The sequence below is a fragment of the Mustela nivalis genome (genome assembly GCF_964662115.1).
Source record: "Mustela nivalis genome assembly, chromosome: 8".
Classification (NCBI taxonomy): domain Eukaryota; kingdom Metazoa; phylum Chordata; class Mammalia; order Carnivora; family Mustelidae; genus Mustela; species Mustela nivalis.
The window spans coordinates 64,400,209-64,416,356 of record NC_139027.1 but is presented as its reverse complement, the minus strand read 5'-3'; positions in this window follow the sequence as shown (position 1 = coordinate 64,416,356).

The window sequence follows — 16,148 nt, the reverse complement described above, 5'->3', positions numbered from 1 at the left end:
TGGAATGCGCTTAGAGATTGGGGCCATGGGAGTTGACCTGTAACCTGACTTAGGGGGCTGGCTTAGTGGTAGAGCCTATAGAGACTAGACTGTCACTGGAGTGGTCTGGGAGTTTGGGTCCACAGAGGCTTGTCTGGAGTCTAGGTCCAGGAGGACTTGGCTGGTAGTTGGGTGTGCTGGAGGTCTGAGTGTATGTAGTCAGCCTGTGCTGGGCCTACTTGGGGGCCTAGGCTTATGGGAACCTGAGGCTACAGGAGTTTCTTAGCACCATGAGAGCTCCCTGGGCCTGCTGGAGCTGGCAGGTGCCAGGGGCCTGGCTTTATAGGAGCCTAATGGAAATTACCTAAGGCCATGGAGTTAGCCTGTGATGGGATGGGCTGGTTCTGTGGTCTGTGGTGGGTTGGGTACTGAGTTTACTCTGGTAAACTCAGTGTGTATCTCTGTGTGCTGGACTACTCTGGCTTGGGAAAGAGATGATGAGAGTAGTGTAAATCAATGTTTCCTGTTCTTGTTAATGATACTTTTCTAATTTCTTTGCTTCACCCAGGTGCTATAATCCCTCACCTGGAATCCTTGTCTCTTGTGAAGTAATTTTGACATGTGGCTAGTTATTCAAATTGATGTTTCTGGAGGAGAAGACAAGCTATAATAAATTCTTGTGCTGCTGGTTTTTTTGCTGTTACTCTTCCCATATTTTAGTTTTTCTTCTATCTTAGACATTAGTTCCAAGTGTGATAAAGACAAAGGAAAAAACCCCAGCAAACTAGGGAATCAAAGCCAAAACAGAAAAAACAAGCAAGCAAACAAATATGGCAGAGTACTAAATGCCTAATGGCATAAACCTAACATTATTTGTTAATGTTTCACTTGCTCAGACTGGTCAGTTCATCCCACTGTTCTGGCAAACATAAGATTTAGGAATAGCTTTCCCACACTATTATGCGGGTTCAATCTAAGAAAAGATGTATACTTTCTAAAGGTAATAGGACCCACAGAAGTATCTATCATCTTAAAGCCTGTTGGTGCTTTCTCTAATCTCTAGTTCATTCACAGGTATGTTTTAACTATAACAACTTAGTCCATCAAGCAAAAGAAGCAAAAATTTCCTTCAAAATAATAATTACCTTCTCATTAGGTGTTTAGTTTTAAAAAAATAAATTTATATTCTCTTTCCTTTGCATTTGATTGCTGAGTAATAGAGTTTAATGGGGATATATTGTGAGTGATAGTTGTGTGAGAACAATAGCAAATACTTTAGCATTTTGTTTTCAGCATATGATTTATGCCTTCCATCCTCATAAAGATGTTTCTGGTGGTGAATTCAAAATTTCTAGTTGTGCTTTGATTTATTAGATAGTAATATGAGCAATATCAAGTCGTAAAGATTTTATAGAAATGTTTATACTACTTTGGTTTTGGTTAGGATTTTCTTTTGTTTATTTGTTTGGAAGAAAGATTTGTGAATCTTTAATTATCAACTTAAAATGCTGTATACTAATTCATTGGCTAGGCTTGCAACTCTCACCACTTATATTGAGTTTAAGTACATTTTTTAGACCCAAAACATTTTAATTTGATCTTGGTATAGTCAAAGAACATGGACTTATACAGAGAGCAGCCCTGGAAGAATTCTTTTTATTTAGAATCATCACACCAACAAATGAATAACTTGATGGCTGAACTTACATGTTTTCTAACATGGGGTTTTCTAAACAGTCAACTTCTCTGTGTGTGGATGGATAGATAGATAGGATAAGAATTTTATTTAGTAAACATAGTTGTTTGGAAAATATTTTCAATCCTTCCTTTCTAATGAATTGGTAGTACTCTTAGCTGCGTTAGGTCCAGAGAACTGTTTCTCTCATGATTCTGTTTGTTTGACTTTTTGATGGCCTGATATAGTATCATCTCAAATAAGTTTTTTGAGTTTCACCCTGATAGAGGTTAAGTTGAGAAAGCTATTGCAGATTGTCATTGTCTTTCTGATGTTTCTCAACTATATTTCTGTGGTTCTCCCTACTATTTTGTCTAATTTTCTTTTTTTACAGGTGTGAGAAATCTAGAAATTAAAGAGTTTTCTCTCCTCTAGGATATGTTTGGCAAAAGGCTATGGCTGCCCTAGAAAATAATCATTTCTCTGTGCAATTGAGACAGACATTTCAGGTTACAGATCTTGCTCTATGGTAGTTTTAGGAGAAGGAATGACCTCTAGGTTCAGTGCTCTGAAAACTGTGGGCTGTGATATCCATGAAGCATTCAGTTCAGCTTCCTTCCAGGCTTAGTATTAAATTACCAGGGTTCTGATGTTTATCTGGTTCATTTTAATGTGTGTGTGAGATGGCATCTATAGAGATTTGTAAGCTTTTCAAACCAAAGAGCCAAAAGTATCTATATTTAAAAGTCTATAAAATGAGGCAATGTGAAAATAAGATCTGAGATTTTGAATACCTATACCAGAATTCCTTCCTTCTTTACACTTAGTTCTTGACCCTATGTCTCGATTCCTATTCTTCCTCTGTACGTGTACTTTTGCTTTTACTACAGCTATTCTCCCTTCAACCTCTTAACAATAATCAGGCAACATGTAGCTTTTGGCTCCAAAATTGAAATTTAATAATTTTATAACTTCTATCTCTTATATTTTATTTAGTAGTTTCATCTTAGGAGATGGCATTGAAAATAACTCCTTAAAAGTTACATGCTAAGGGGTGTGTTTTCCTAGGCGTGTCTTGGAATTATTGACTTTTCAAGCTAAAATGTGTTATTTTAATTTAAGTAATATATTTTGGAAGAGAGAGGCCATACTGGCTCTGTAGTGAGTCAAATGTGAATAATGACAATTAACAATCCTTGAACTATGGAATATTGCTTAATGTATAGTAGACAAGAAAAGTAGTTCAATGCCTTAATTTTCCTCTTTTTGAATAGTTACTTGGCCTCGGAGGCCATAAAACCCCTGCAATGGGAAATTTCAACTCTAATAATAAGAAAAATAGAATAATAATGAGGTACAGATAAACATCTTGGCTATTTTAGATAGGCTACCATATATGTTCTTCCAATTGTTCATTTTTTGCAAGGATAGACCTCAAGTATCCCAAGAAACAGCCAGCGTAGTGAGAGATGTGGAGCTAGCAATGCATAGATGAAGTGTAGGTATATTCTCTAATTTGATTTTTTTTTTTTTTTACTATTTCTTAGGAAGACCCAAGGCATTACAGACATAGAAACATATTTATTGACCTCATAGGGAGTTTAAAAATAATCCAGTATTAACCTTATATAACTTCATTATTCTTTCCAAATATATTTTACATTAATATATTGACTGCCTTTTCCTTAGTATGTTTGGTGCAGATACATTAAGTAACATTGAGATGAAATGATTACAAGGCCTCTAAGTTTCAAAAAGATTGTGTCTATCTCTAAAGCTAAAGAAAAATTATCACTTCTATTCAAGGCTAATCAGTGCATATGGAAGGTAGAAAGAAAAAAAAATCTAGAATTTGTCTTCCTTAGAGTCAGTTTGAAGGGATACTTTGCATTTCCAAATATTTTCTTTAGACCATGTATAAGACTTTTCTCAAAGACAATACAGCAATATCTAATTTTCCATTGGAAAATTGTATTTTGAGTGAACACAAGTCAGGTAATTATTGAAGAGTAAATAGATTTTTCTCCTTAAAGTAAATATGATGTCCATTGTTTTGGCTTGTCTCCATTCATGGGCTCAGAAGTTTGTAGTTCTAGCTTACCAAACTTATTTTAAGGAATAGCTGATTCCAGAATCTCTCTGGATATGTGTATTGTGTATTTATTTGTATGTTTCTCCTGCCGACCAGTGTGTTAAAGGAAGCTATGGTTTTTTAAAGCTCAAATATCCACCTGGGAATATTTGAGATTCTGAAGCCTTAACAGCAATACAGTATTCCCTCAAACTAAAGGTGGAAAAACAGATTTTTAAACAAAATATCTGCTGAGCTTATGAAAATATACTCTTCTCTGAAGTTATAGTAGTCATGACTAAACATCATAGGATAATGGAGCTAGAATAACCTAGAAATCATTTATTCTACTCATAGTATTACAGATTATAAAAGTGAGACTCAAGATGTAAAGATGAAGGTCCAAAGTAATAAAGGTAGTTATTGGTCAAATGAGTCATAATAACCATATCTCTTGCTCTTTCTTTTTCACCATATGATGCAAAATAGATTTGAAAAGGTATTTGGTCAGGAAGACTTTTCTTAGAAATCTAATTACATGAGAATTACAAGGCTGAGAAATTGTGATAGCTCAATGTCAACTCATCGATCTAATGCAGATTCACAATGAATGTAATTAATACACCATTATGGAATCATCACATACCAATATTAGGTCCTTTCATCTTAATTACTTCTAGAAAATACATTTTATTTTCCTTTTCATATACAGAAATGATCCACACTTCACAGCACTCACCAAAGCACATACCCTCCCCAATGTCCATAATCCCACCCCCTTCTCCCAAACCCCCTCCTCCCAGAAACCCTCAGTTTGTTTTGTGAGATTAAGAGTCACTTATGGTTTGTCTCCCTCCCAATCCCATCTTGTTTCATTTATTCTTCTCCTACCCACTTAAGCCTCCATGTTGCATCACCACTTCCTCATATCAGGGAGATCATATGGGAAAGTCAAATTCTTAGTTACCTTTGTATCTAACAATTTTTACTATCTTTCAAAAAAAAAAAAAAGTAAAAGCAGGAAACATCACTGAGCTGCCAAGGCATGGGTTGATTATTGCAAAAGGTTTCTCCCTCTAATCTTTAAAGTGTAACTCAGCAGCAGCTCTCAATTCTTACTGTGTATTGACAAAGTGTTGAAATGACTCTGTCATTGAATTTATGAAGGTAACCTTCACTTTGACCTGTCTACACTGATCACCCACTTCTACTCAATAGAATTACAGTAGTTATCACCTATCTGCTTTCTTGTAAAGACCTTTGAGATTATCTTTGCAAAATATTTTGAAGCCAGTAAGAGAGAGACACTCCAACTCTATGCTGGCATTTTCTCTTCCTAAATTTCAGTGCTCATCTTAAAAGTTAATATTCCTGGAGTTCTTGGGGACAGTATCATAAACTGGCAGAAAAGTTTTCAGGAGTATGTTATCAAGCACCCATGCTCTTTTTGCTAACAGAAGAGGAAAACTGAATTTCTTGAAGCTTGTCATTATGCTCAATAAAGTGCAAGTATCTAAAATGTTGTCTCTAGAATACATAATTGGTCAGTAGAGTATTTACCTCTTAAAAGGTAAAGTCAATTCAAAACAGCACTTCACTGGGGTCATTTGCTGGCAATAGCATTCTCAGAGCTCTGATGCCCTTTATTATCGATATAGAGGTTCTTGCTTTTAGCCTAACCATTTTCCTCTTGGGTTTTTTGGACTAGAATGTAAGGTCACTCATATGCTTTGGTATCCTGACTAAGACAGATGAGAGAGGAAACATAGACAACTTTACTATCACCAATTTTGTTATCTCAGTTGTGGTATAGGTATTTATGGTTTAGATGGTTTCAGTGCCTCCAGGCTTTGTAACAGATGCCTCTCTATGATTTCCTCCTCCAACTTTTCCTTCCAATAACAAGTCTAGTTTTTTTTAAAACAATGTCTAAACATGCTGTTTTACTACTCAACACCCATCACTGATACCCACTGCCTACATATCAAATCCAAACATCATCCTGGCCTCCCTCATTTCTACAATATGGCCCTAACCTTCTTAGTCTTAATTCGATTGTTCCCTAGATGAATTGGTCATCTCTACAAACTGGTATTCTATTCAGTGTGTGTTTAACCTATTGTTTAAGTTATTTCCCCCAATTTATCAGCCTTTACTTTTCCTGTTCCCATAATTATAGGCCATGTTCAAATCTCACCTTTTCCAACCATCCTAGGGAGAAATGACACCTATATTTTTGAAGGTTCAGTACTACCCTTAAGTATAAATACTATTGTTAGTATTGCTACCATTTTTATATGTTTCTTACATCTCTCTAAACTCACTAAAAGGTCCATAGGGCAGAATTTATAGATCAGCAGTCATTATCATCTTGACCAGATAATATTCCTAGTCTGTGTTCAAATATGTATTTATTTGAAGATACCTAACGCCATTTATCATACCTTTATGGTTAGTGTTGCAGGTGCTGCATCAGAAATTGTAAATATATATATTTTTATTAATTTAATAAATTGTCGCAATGATACAGTAAGTTAATTACTTTACTATTATTTTTTTTTTTAAAGGGGAAACAAACTAGGACTAAAGAAAAAAAATGAAGTGAACTGCCAAGGTCATAAAGTGTCTGGGACAGAGTCTTGAACACATATTTTGTTTAGGAATTTTGTCCCACTAAAGTTTAAGATTAAAATCCACTGAAGATTTTAGTATAAAAACGAAAACAAAAGCGCAGTCATTTTTGCAAAGCTTGTCAAGATGGTTTATGAGACCTCAGCCTCCCAACATTCCTCAGGCAACCTGAGTATGAGAAATATCCAGAAATTGAAACATTTTAGGAATAGTCTCTTGTTACAGATTGTATGCATATGCTATAAACACTTCGAAATTTGAATTATGCTTTACATAATGAGAGAAATGGATTCTCTGCTTATTATTATGCTTGAAGCTGGAATATTTTGGATCAGCTGTAGACCAATTTGTAAAGGAGGAAAAGGTTGTGTTTTTATAGAATCAGGTCAAATTTACTGGGATATGGCCTGACCTACTTGAGCCCCTCCAAATTTTTTTTACTCTGGGAGCAACTAGGAGTCCTTGTTCAGATCTGATTTCTGAACTAATGTCAATCAAAGCTGGCACTCTGGGGTTTAGGATTATGTCACCTGTCTCAGATCTGGTAGCTGTGTTGTGATTGCTAATTCTGATTTTGTTCCCATGGTCCCTTTTCTGTCAGGATATATCTTGGTACATTTGGAACTGATTTCCCTAGGGAAGGAGTTTAGATGTGGACAGGGGAAATGAAATCTAAAGCACAGTGTGAGATTTGGCAAGGGTGTAAACAATCAAGTTGTTTTAGAGCAAAACTGTTGCCCAAAATGGTTTACTAAAGGAATAGGATGAACAATAGTTTTAGGTTGCGGAAGTAGTAGCGAGTGATCTATAGCAAATGGGTAAGCACTTGAGAAGATCTGGGTTAAAGAAGTCCAGGACTAGGAGACAAAGATGAGGGGCAGGGAGGGTCAAGGCAAGAATGATTTTTGGGGACCCATGATGTGTTTCTGAGATGAGTGATAATGCCATAGGCAAAGCTTGGTATTTTAAGAGCTTATCTTCCTCTTTACTTGGCCTCTGCTTTTCTCTTTTAAAGTAGTCATTTTTACAAGTTTCTCTGTTATCTTATTTACTTATTCAAAATATATCCATGTGATGACTTCCATCAGTTATTCATCCCTTTAGCAGAGGGAATATAGTACCATTCGTAAGGGAGTTTTCAGTCAAGTGGGTGAGAGACAGAAATTAAAAAATTATGCATAATAGAATTTAAGCAGTTGAATATAATTTTGAAAGCTTGTATAAAGGAAAAGAACCTAGAAGACGCCATGAGTAAGAATCATGGAGGATGAAACTGAAGGTGACATATTAACCACCTATAAGATAGTATGTGCCTCAGGCAAAGGAAACAGGAAAGCCATGGCATATTTGAGGAGCAAAGAAAAGTCTGGTGTGTCTGGGCCATAGCAAGGGATAAGCCAATAGCATTTGAAAAGACTGGAAAGGTGCACAAGGGCCAATAACTACATATGGAAAACAATTAAAATGATAGCAATTAGCACTTAGAGAGTACTTAATGTGTGCCAAGTACTCTTCTAAGTTATCATGATATATTCGTATCTATATCTATCTATATCTATATCTGTATCTATATAGGTATGTCTATATATATGAATATCTATATCTATATATATCTATATATATAGATATATCTATCTATATCTATATCTGTATCTGTATCTATATAGGTATGTCTATATATATGAATATCTCCATATATGAACCTATCTATATCTATATATATGAAACATCTGAGGCTTAGGTAACTTACAACTCCTCAATTCATCCAGCTAGGAAAGAGTAAAAACAAAAATTGAATCTGGGCCATTTAGCTATGTCTGTAACTGTTAGTCATGAATACCTTTATATAGTACCTGTAGACTATATTAGTGTTTAAACATAATACTAAAAGCAGTGAGGTGTTAATAGCAAAGTGGGATAATTATGGTTCATGATAAAAGATAATCTGGGCTAGTACATACAAAATGGATTGGGGAATGACACTAACTAGCAGGCTGTTAGAGTAGGTATAATATTTTGCTATCTAACACACTTTTACATTTCCTTATCACCTGATTGGATGGGAGCTTTGAGATCACTAAACTGTTTTCCACACTTTGAGAGCACTTCAACTGTTCATCCAAGAGGAGGTTGAGAGTCTAGTGCTATTTTCCCTGAGTCACAATTTTATGCTGCTGCTCTTCTTGTATAGCTATAAGTAGTTTGCAGGATTGGCAAATTATTCAATATTCCAATATTTCTTATTGCAGGCAGAGTAGTTGCCAGTAAGATTCAGATCAATTTTATCAGGCATTCTTTCCTGAAATCATCAGACACTTACATAATTCAGACTAATTTTGGCTGAATTTTAACTCTGTGATATAGACACAGGCTCAAGAAAGTATAAATTCAAGAGGTAGTAATAGTATTGTTTTAACATTTACTGAACACTTTCTATATGTGCTAGGAATATAGTTTTGAAAAATATCTATACTATTTCATTTATTTAATCTATATATCTATGTCAAGAATGTTCTATGTATCAGGCTTTATACCCTAGTACTGGGTATATAATGGTGAACAAAACAGATAAGAATTCTTCTCCTCATTGAGTTTAAAATATAATGGAGACATATATTGGTGATGGGAATATAAATTGGCACAGCTGCTGTGAAACAGTTTAGTGGTTCTCAAAAAGTAAAACAGAATTACCACAGAATGCAGTAATTCCACCCTTTCATTTCTTAAGAGGAATGAAAATATTTGTTAATGCAAAAACATGTAAACAGATATTCATAGCAGCATTTATAATAGCCAAAAAGTAAAAACAACCCAAAGGTCCATCAACTAATGAATGAATAAACATAATACGATATATACAGACTTCCAGGGAAGATGGTGGAATAGGAGGAACTTAAGTTTCCCTTCTCCCACCATATAACTAGAGTACATTCACATCAGTGTAAATAAATTCCCCAAAGACTGTCAGAATAGACTCTTCACAGCTAAATGTGGAGAAGAAGCCACATCAAAATGGGGTTGGAAGAGCAGAGACTTGGTCTGGAGCCAGACTGATCCACAGGACTGTCATCAGAAGATGAATGCAGCAGTCATGTAGAAGGGAGACAACTAGACCCCCACCCCAGGCATGGGGCATCCACACATGGAAGATGAATCCCCATAATATTTGGCTTTGAAAACCAAAGAGGCCTAACAATCACTGGGGCTTAATACCTGGAACTTTAAAAATCAGCAGGCAGCTCTGGGAATGGTGGAAGGCAATAGGAAACTGAGTCTCTGCCCTTAAGCACAACAAACAGTCCTGCTGAGATATAGTATAGAAGCAGCAGTTTGAAAAAACACCTGGGATATACTGGAAGGAGATTTATTTATTAATCTCAAAACATGTGCTAGAAGGGTAGGGATTTTGGGGAGATGGGTTTAAGAACAGAAGAGCTGAAGGTTGCCACTTCCCTACCCTGCTGATCAGGCTAAACACACAGACCCTGGAGGAACCAGCACAATATGAGAACTCTCCACCTAGCTTGTTAACAGTGTGCCCTGCCCATACATTCTTCTGTGAACCCATTCCCTCCAACTCTTCCTCCACAGGAATTTTCCAAAAGTACCACAAGCCTGGTGGAGTGCAAACAGCCCCCCAAAATGACATCATCACTTGGGACCACAGCTCTGGCAAACCCTTAGTCTGACCCAACTCAAGCCCAAGGTGGTCCCAGACTGGCCCACTAACAACACAGGAACTAAACCCTTTTCACAACAAGCAAAGAGATACACTTCGGACAACTAAGCTGAAGGCAAAAATGGCTTAGACACAGATAACACATCCCTGAAGCTCCAGGTTCTGGTGAACAGGGAACATTATACTGATGGGCACTATAAGAGCTCTTCATAAGGCCACTATTTTCAAGAGTAGGAGAAATACCTGACTTTCCTAACAGATAGAAACAGACATAGCAAAGTGATGAGATTGAGGAATATTTCCAAATGAGAGAAGACAAAATCACAGCAAGAGAGATAAATGAAATGGAGATAAATAATATGAATGATAGAGAATTGAAAGTAATATTCATAACTATATTCACTGAACTTGAGAAAAGAGTGGAGGGCTTCACAGAGACACTCAAAGAGAGATAGGAAACATAAAAAAGAATCAGAAAAATAATGCAATAATTGAAATTAAAAATATATTTAAAGATACATTTCTTCTTTAAGTAGTAGACTAGAAGAAGCAGAAGAAAGGATCAGTGAGCTGGAGGGCAGGGTAATGGAAAGTAATCAAGCTGAATGGAAGAGAGAAAAATAATAAAAAATAAAAACAAACTTAAGGAACTCAGGGACATCATCATCATAATCCTTGAAGTATAGGGATCCCAGAAAGAAAAGAGAGAGAGAAGGGGACAGAAAATTTATTTGAAGAAATAATAGTTGAAAACTGAAAATTTGGGAGAGGACACAGAAATTCAGACCCAGGAGGCAGAGAGAGACCCCAGCAAAATCACAAGGAGGTCCACACCCAGACACTTAGTAATTAAAATGGCGAAAGGTAGCGATAAAGAGAGAATTTCAAACACACAAACCCACAACCAGACACATCATAGTCAAACTGCTGAAGACCAACACAGAGAAAATCTTGAAGGTATCTAGGCAAAAGTTAAATTGCATAGAAAAGAACAAAGGCAGCAATAGAAATGATAAAAAATAAAATACATGGAAAGATATGAGTAAAGGACAGACAGAGCTAGGTAGGGAGAGATAGGTAGGGGATCATGGGATCAGCCTCACAAAATTAAAAAATGTGGGAGACAAAAGGAAACCAGAGAAAAAGGAACAAACCAGATTATCCTGTCCTAGGTGTCTGAGGTGGGGTCTTGTTATAATAGCTACTTATGACCAACAAAATTACCAGGCCTTAAAAAGGAAGTAAGCTGCATAGTATTCCATTGTCTATATATACCACATGGGGGGAGGGGGTTCAGGAGAAGGGGGTGGGATTATGGACATTAGGGAGGGTATGTGCTTTGGTGAGTGCTGTGAAGTGTGTAAACCTGGTGATTCACAGACCTGTACCCCTGGGGATAAAAATATATGTTTATAAAAAATAAAAAAATTAAAAACAAAAAGGAAGTAAGCCATTAAAGATGTTATCACTTATCCTTGCTCAAAGGTGCTATCAATAGAGATGTTAAAAGGATTTATATTCCCTGGTTAGCTTTCTATAAAAAGACCATCTCTTAAAAGTCTCCAGGGGCAACCCTTGTCAAGAGGCGTTCACTCCTGAGAGGTTTTTCTGTATCGTCACTTAATAAACTCTATCCATTTACTCAGTCTCCTTTTCCGTGAGATTCATTCTTGGACTCCACAAGACAAGAACCTTGCTTTCCTGCTTCAGAGATGACTGAGAAAAAGTGATAAAAGCATCAGTGAGTTGTGGAAGAAATTAAAAGAACATACAAATGTATAACTGAAGCCCCAAAAGAGGTTGGGTAACAGGGAGGAGGACAGAAATTATTTAAAGAATAATGACTAGATTTTTCCTCTAAATTTGATCAAAATTATAAAAGCATATATTCAAGATGTTCAATGAGCTACAAACACTAGAAACATGAAAAAAATCATTCATAATTAAATTGATTAAAACCAGTTATAAAGAGATCTTAAAAGAAACCAGAGAGGGAAAAAGAATCATAACAAAGAAACTGAGATGTGAATGATTGCAGACTTCTCACTGGTAACAGGGGAAGGAAAAGGACAACATCTTATGTACCAAAAGAAAAAAAAAATACTGTTCCGGTTGTATATGCAGTATTACTCTCAAAACTGAAGTGACTGATGTCATTAGGAGTGCCAGCATATTTTTGGACTTCCAAAAATCCACCTCTCACATCATTCCAAATAATAGTCTTAAATCACGGTATACTATTCATAAGGGTAAAACTTCCTTACAAAGTGCTTCCATTGTAACTTGTTTTTATAAGGGTAATACTGGAAACTAACATATAATTTTAGCTTTATTTGTACCTCCAAGTAACATGGGATAAAGAAAAAAAGCACTTTGGAAAGTTTGAAATGGCACATACATTTGAGATATCTTTGCTGTTTCAAGTTCTAAATAATTCATACACTTACTGCTTTATACATCATCCATATTGATTTCAAGTACCAACTGTTTGGAGAACACCCAAGGTTACACAAAAGTGAATTTCTACAAGGAAAGTAAGGATTCATTTTATTTTATAGATAGTCTACATAGATTGAATTAGTTAGAAAATTGCTAAATTTCATCTTCAGTTACTGCAGCTTAGGTGGAACAACATTACTAATTTATACTAAATAACCACTTATTGAAGTAGAAGAGAATTAGCCTTAAATGTCATACTTAACAGCATTAGCTCTAAGAATATCACAGTTGGTTATGAAGATGAAATACATCACAGATATTCACAAAACCTACCTAATCATACCAACATTAGAGTTCAAAAGGGACAACAATTGATTTCCTGAAGAAAAAGGTTTTTGAGAACAGGATGAACCCAGTGAAATGCAAAATCTTTACTAATAATTAATAACCTAGAGGTTCTCGATTCAGCTATAGCTATTCTTAGCAAGTAAAGGTTGCTCTTAACAGAGTATCTGCCAACTGCCTAACAGTTCCCCCCAAGAGTTACTGAAAACCAATATTGTTTTAATTGCAAAATGTGGAGAACTTCAGAGTGTTTGAGAGATGAGGTTTTTTCTTTTTTCTTTTTTCTTGACATTTTATTAAAAGTTTTGTAAAGCAGGAAAATATCAAGACCATGTTTTCATATAGTAATATGTCATTCCTGCGGGAGTATTAGCCTGTGTCCTTTTAATTAGATGGCTCACTGACCATTATACAATTAAATCAACAACTGAAAAGGGATAAAATGCTTTTAATTTGCATTTTCTTTAGGGCTTATCTGTGATCTCCATGGACAACATGACATATTTTTTGTGTATGTGTTAAATTTGTATTATATAATATTAATACATATAAAATATACATCCATGCATATATGTGTTATATAGTATGGGATAAACATTGGTGAACCCATTACATAGTTTACTAGCTAGAATATTAAAAATGCTATTGAAACTCTTGTGTACTCCTGATAGATTCAGTCCATGCACACTACCACAGCCTCATGTCCACCAAAGGCAATCAGTATCTATTTTTTAAGAGATTTTGCCTTCAATGTATTTAACCATAAACCATATATTCTTTTATTTATTTGTTTATTTATTATTTTTTAATTTTTTTTAGTTAACAAAAGTAGTATTACTATAGGTAGTAATTGGAAATCACTCATTTCACACAATATATTTCTAAGATTCATACAGTTTAATATATTTAAGAGTAGTTCATTCATTCTTACTGAAAAATTTATTTCACTATGATATACAACAATATGATATCTATTCTCCTGTCAATAAACATAATTGTTTCAAAAAAATTTTTTTGCAACATTCGTTTCAGCAAATTTTCTTGAAAAATTTTAATCCCCACTGATACATATATATATATATGTAAGAATTTCCGCAGGGTGAGGCTTTTCATACTGTGGATCACATCCTAATGCAATCAGTGTAGTTACTTGCAACATTTTTTCATGTTTTTAAAAGGAACAGAATATTTCATTGATTTCTGCTCTGATCTTTATGATTTCTCTTCTCCTGCTGGGCTTAGGGTTTCTTTCTTGTTCTTTCTCCAGCTCCTTTAAATTTAGGGTTAGGTTGTGTACCTGAGACCTTTCTTGTTTCTTGAGAAAGGCCTGTACCACTATATATTTTCCTCTCAGGACTGCCTTTGTTGTGTCCCACAGATTTTGAACCGTTGTATTTTCATTATCATTTGTTTCCATGATTGTTTTCAATTCTTCTTTAATTTCCCGGTTGACCCATTCATTCTTTAGAAGGATGCTGTTTAGTCTCCATGTATTTGGGTTCTTTCCAAACTTCCTTTTGTGGTTGAGTTCTAGCTTTAGAGCATTGTGGTCTGAAAATATGCAGGGAATGATCCCAATCTTTTGATACCGGTTGAGTCCTGATTTAGGACCGAGGATATGATCTATTCTGGAGAATGTTCCATGTGCACTAGAGAAGAATGTGTATTCTGTTGCTTTGGGATGAAATGTTCTGAATATATCTTTGGTGTCCATCTGGTCCAGTGTGTCGTTTAAGGCCTTTATTTCCTTGCTGATCTTTTGCTTGGATGATCTGTCCATTTCAGCGAGGGGAGTGTTAAAGTCCCCTACTATTATTGTATTATTGTTGATGTGTTTCTTTGATTTTGTTATTAATTGGTTTATATAGTTGGCTGCTCCCACGTTGGGGGCATAGATATTTAAACTTGTTAAATCTTCTTGTTGGACAGACCCTTTGAGTATGATATAGTGTCCTTCCTCATCTCTTATTATAGTCTTTGGCTTAAAATCTAATTGATCTGATATAAGGATTGCCACTCCTGCTTTCTTCTGATGTCCATTAGCATTGGGTATTTACCCTAAAGATACAAACGTAGTGATCCAAAGGGGCACGTGCACCCGAATGTTTATAGCAGCAATGTCCACAATAGCCAAACTATGGAAAGAACCTAGATGTCCATCAACAGATGAATGGATCAAGAAGATGTGGTATATATACACAATGAAATACTATGCAGCCATCAAAAGAAATGAAATCTTGCCATTTGCAACAACATGGATGGAACTAGAGCATATCATGCTTAGCGAAATAAGTCAAGCAGAGAAAGACAACTATCATATGATCTCCCTGATATGAGGAAGTGGTGATGCAACATGGGGGCTTAAGTGGGTAGGAGAAGAATAAATGAAACAAGATGGGATTGGGAGGGAGACAAACCATAAGTGACTCTTAATCTCACAAAACAAACTGAGGGTTGCTGGGGGGAGGGGGTTTGGGAGAAGGGGGTGGGATTATGGACATTGGGGAGGGTATGTGCTTTGGTGAGTGCTGTGAAGTGTGCTGGTGATTCACAGACCTGTACCCCTGGGGATAAAAATATATGTTTATAAAAAATTAAAAATTAATAAAATATTCAAAAAAAAGGAACAGAATAGGAATGTTTCATGAAAAATGGTTCCCGTTATTTTTATGTACCTATACACATATATAATTATATATGCATGATTGTAGTAGGGTCACAATGTAAAAGTTGTAATGTGGATTGTGTTCATGAAAGTTTGAAAACACTACATACTATGGAATGGAACTACTGTGTTGCAATGTAGGTTCATACTTTGCATTAGAGGCTAAGGCCCACATGTTTTCAAATTGGTTTTAAATTGGTTTGTGTACACTGCCAAGAGTGTACACATTTCCCATTTCATTGCTAACACTTAGTTGTTACACATTTTAATTTTTGCCTATCTAATAAAAAGAAAATGGTTTCTCATTTTGGTTTTTTAATTTGAATTTCTGATAACTACAGCTATTTTTGTGGGTTTTTTTCATCTTTTGTGTTTTAATTTCAGTATAGCTAATACAAAATGTTATATTAGTTTCAAGTGTACAATATATTGATTCAAAAATTCTATGCATTACTCAGTGCTCATGATGATAAGTGAACTTTTTTTTTCAAGATTTTATTTATTTATTTGACAGACAGAGATCACAAGTAGGCAGAGAGGCAGACAGAGAGAGAGAAGGAAGCAGGCTCCCTGCTGAGTAGAGAGTCTGATGTGGGGCTCGATCCCAGGACCCTGGGATCATGACCTGTGCTGAAGGCAGAGGCTTTAACCCACTGAGCCACCC